Source organism: Ixodes scapularis, unplaced genomic scaffold (genome assembly GCF_016920785.2).
Source record: "Ixodes scapularis isolate PalLabHiFi unplaced genomic scaffold, ASM1692078v2 PGA_scaffold8__174_contigs__length_109621045, whole genome shotgun sequence".
NCBI lineage: Eukaryota > Metazoa > Arthropoda > Arachnida > Ixodida > Ixodidae > Ixodes > Ixodes scapularis.
The window spans coordinates 93081382-93086010 of record NW_024609883.1 but is presented as its reverse complement, the minus strand read 5'-3'; positions in this window follow the sequence as shown (position 1 = coordinate 93086010).

Below are 4629 nucleotides of genomic sequence, written 5' to 3'. Positions count from 1 at the left end.
TAATTTTGTAACGCTTCAATACTTCCTTGAAGGAGTAACTATCCTTGTAATTCAATTACTTTCTTGCTGTAATCAATTACACAATTACCCAATACAATTTTTCTCAATATTGTTTTTTTTTTGGAGGGGGGAGGGAGGGGGGAGAGGTTAGATGTGCTGGAGTCACTCAACTCTAAACAACGGTGAATCTTTTTTTTTAATTTTTTTTTTCGAAACCACTAAACACGGGACCTAGAGATTAGTAGGCAGCTTCACTATGCTTCGTTTCCTGTATGCATTTTTTGGTACACCGGAGACTACGTCTGGGTGTGAAAAAGGACGTTATCCAGCCTCTTGCGAGTAATGTATTTAAACAGCGCTCTTTTTTATTTTATATTTTTTACGAGAAGGATTGGGGGTGTGTTAGCGTCACTCTCTCAGCTCTAAGTACAAACGGTGAAGGTTTTCTTTCATTTTTTTTTTCGGAACAACTGAGCGCGAGACCCCCAGGATTATGCTACCGTAATAAAAAAAAAAATTGAAGGAAAAGTAACGTGGGAAGTAATCGATTACTTTAGAGTAATTTTTTATTACTTTTTGAGGCTGTAATTTAATTGTAATCGGTTACTTTTTTACAGTGAAGTAATTGTAATCGGTTGCTTTTTCAGTAATGTGTACAAGTCTGCTTTGTTTAGATACGTAATCTTGTGTCCTTTTGCTTTCATTTATAAACGATGTCATGTACCTACAACCTTACCCAGCCCAAGCTTCCTGATGGAGGCTTTTTTGTCCGGTGCCCTCGGAACAATGTGGCAGAAATAAATTCAATTCAATTCAGGTGACTGGCGACGAGAGTACAAGGAAAAGGTACCTATAGATGCATTGCAGCAGCTGTGCATGAACGCCGCCGTAACTGACTTTCAGGTTTTGTTTCCTCTTGTTAGAAATAAGCTAAAATAAAATCTATTCTGGAAAATATACGCGGTCTTGACAACTGGGCTTTTGGTAATTAAAAAAAAACAAAAAAAACATTTGAGTTTAACAAAGCCGGATGTACAAATTTAGGTTAGATGACGAAAACTATGGTGGTCGCGTACAACCATCGCACAACGCTCTAGCTCTGAGTCCCGCAGGTCCCACTTGGGTAGTAATTAAATTACTGTAATTGAACTACTTTCCTGGTAATTTGTAATAGTAATTAATTACTTTCAGCTAAAAGAAATTATAATTGCAATATGATTACTTTCTAGCGTCAGTAATTGCAAAATTTCAGGCACAATTACAATTACTTTTGCAAGATTTTGCGTCGCCGGCGCTTCTCTCCCCCCCCCCCCCCCCCCCCTCCCCCCCCTCGACCACGGGGACAACAGTACAGCCCAAAGCGACAGGGGAGAGAGTGTATTCCAACCTGCTCAAAAGGAGGAAAAGGAGAAATAGGAAAGATGCCGCTGAGAACGAACGGGATTAACGGGTTTGTAGACTGTTAAACGATTTCATGAAAACTTTGAGAAATAATTTGATAGATGAGGGCTATATTCGCGTCCGTTTTTGTTCCTGTCCTAGTTGAATCGGTCTCTTCGTCTCGTTCGCTTCCTGTTGCTCGTGTTTCTAAGGGTCTTTCTTATTTCTCATTCCCATCCGGGGCATCGGGGGTTGAAGCAGAGCTGGTTAGGAGTCTGTCGAGGTTTGAGGTTTTCCTTTCGGGTCCCTCCTTGCCACTAGCACATTCGCTTACATATTTCAGTCAAGGTTGGGGATTTTTATTGTCCATGAAATTATTCTCTTATCGTTATGAGTTTTTCACGTCCCTCTTCTCTAGCTCGTATGTTGGTGCCACTAACAGTAACTTGTGCTACTCTAACTTCGAGGCGAAGAAGCAGCAGGTCTTGTTAACCCGACTCCCGCCGCCTTACTTTCAACTCGTTGTTGCTACACTGCTCTTCCCTCTTCCAATCCCCGTCTCCCTTTTTGTATAAATTTTCATTCTTTACTGGATGGACGAGATTCTGAAACTTTGCAAACCGCGGCTTTAGACTGTCGGGGGCTTGTTTGTTACTTTTTTTTTTCTTTTCGTCAAAACTTTTTTTTTTTTTTTTTTTTTTTTTTTTTTTTTTTATAGGGGGCTTCTCACGCACGTGCGTGGCTCGTAGCGAACCGGCGTTCTCAGCTTTTGAAGCCGCGCCAATATTCCCCGCTAAATTTACCGGGGAAATTTTTTGCGCAAAATTTGGCAGAAAAAAAAATCCCACTAAATTTATCTTAGTGACCTCACGTGACGACGCGAGGGTAAAATTTTCCCGCTAAGTTTAGCGAAAACTTTTTCCCGCTATATTTAGCGGGGAAGGAAGAGGGGCATATTCTCCCCTCTTTACCATCACCTCCTGCTACTCAAAAGCTGCGCTCTAATTCGGTGTTACAGAAAATTGTAAACGCCTTTAATTTTTGTTCTTGCTAATAATCAATATTCCTTAAGGAAACAGAACGCGAACATAAACATCAAAATAAAAACAAGAAGTTGACGGCTGTCGGCGCTTTTGTTGTGATGTGACGAGATGCGGTGGCGCACAGAGGCGAAGCCGCGAAGGGCGCGACACTAAGGCGCCGGTCGCCAGTTGCCAAGTGCCTTGGACGCTGCTTGAATAAATTCCTTTTTGTGCGTTCGTTTTCTAGAAACAGCAAATCGCCCTTTGTATTTTTTGTCGTCTTTTTTTTATTAATCGTCTTTTGATTGGCCTTCCCTGTCTTTTTCCTCTTCAATTCAATCTTTTGAGCAAGTAGTTCGGGCGTGCGGCGTGGGTAGTTTGCCATTTCAATCCAAATGAGCATCGTACCGGCGTGGTCGTGTATCAGTAGTGCGTGAGGCCGTAAAGACCCCGGGCTAGCAGTTTTACTACACTGACTAGATTTGTCATCTACCCTGGGTAACAACTGTCGCCGTGCGTACTGGCTGATTGACGTCACATGTGAGTACTGTACTTTCGTACTTTCCAAGCACCTGCATAACCACATAATTTTCATAAAACGGTCTTTGCGTTAAGAAGTCAAGACCAGAAAAAGAAATAAAGCCCATATTTGTTTTGCTGTCCTCGCTTTTCTTGTTAACGACTGGGAGGTGTGGATGTATTTTTGAGAACCGGTTTGAACTGGTTCGCGTTTGGTGGAACCGGTAACCGAAACGTTATTTCAAAGGGATTACTGAACCTGCAGAACCGAACCGGAACAAAATGCAAAGCTACTGAATTAGAACCCGAACCGAACTAGAATATTGACCGGTTTGACTCCCTTCTTTTAAGTTGGAGCCCAGCCGATCTTCTAGCGTTTGCTTGGAACAAAAATAAAGAATTGAAATGAATATATTAAGAAATCACAAGAATCGCTCAGCAAACGTAAGAGTTTACGTTCTAGGGAAGGTTCTATATTATGGTGTACAGTCGCTTGTGCAGGCGCCGTGTACCAATTGCACTTTGTCAGCGGTTTTCTGTCGTAACCGCAGTCATTTGGGGCAGGTATAGACCTTTCCATTGCTTATCGGCCAGGCGAAAAATGTCGAGTCACTGGACTGTTACGCAGGCACGGCGTACGATTTTTTCGCAAGAGGCGCTATTGCACATGCTCAGAAGGCGTTTAACAGTTCAGTAAGAAAAGATGGCAGCTCGCAGAAGGCGTTTGTTGGAAAGGTCCATACACGCGGTGTCGCTTCTAACAGCGTACTTGCGGTGCTGTTGCGCAAGTACTCGAAGCAGAAAGCAAGCTAGCTTCTTGCGCCATGCACGAACCAGACCTTTTTAGGGCCTTATCAAGCAGACAACACGCTAACCATGTACCTGGGGGGGGGGGGGGGGGGGGGGGGGGGGCGGGCGGGGCGGGCGGGGGGCCTGCTTGCGAAAAATATCGGTGCATGCTTTTAATTTTAGCGTTTGTTGCGACTCGCGACCTTTTTACGCTCGGTCAAGCGATCGATATCTGCATGTTACACCGTGTGCCACGAAGCGCTTTAAGCGACCGCCCTTCGGCGTAGTAGAAAGAGGGCATTGAGGAAGCTTTTTTATACATTTTCAGACGTCCCCGCGTTTGGTGTCAGCAGCTTTAGTCAGCTTTTTTTCTAGTAACACAATGTGGTTGTCCCTGGCCCTTTTTTCACATGTAGGAATTAGATTAATGGAATTGTGAAGTTCAGCCATTCCAGGGGTGGGAATGGGCTGAGTGTCTCCATTCCAAGGAATTGAAAGGAATCGAATTGTCGGAAAGTTTTATTCCCCGGAATAAAATTGGAATGGAATCGGGTGCCCATTCCGCAACATTGATGCATATTCCCGTTAGCGGCTTCACAAATCTGCGTCATGCACTGTTCAGACGCTAGCTCCGTGGTGTACCGTTCAATCTCGGTTTGCGTCTTGCGGAATCACATCTCTAGATGTCGCGGTCTGCCTTTTTTCTTGTGTCCAGACAGAATTCGAAGGAGGCGGTTCCACAGTGTTAGTAAGTGCCTTTCCCGCTCAGATGGTCTGGCGGCACGCGTAGCATTTTAGTGGCTGTCTGTTTAGCAGTATGAAGTTGTTGGATGGGGTTATCATGTCTGCGTTTGGGGGTGTATTGCTGAGAATGTCCCGGTATCTGTCTTAGTGCGAAACGTAGGCTGGTCGTGCATTA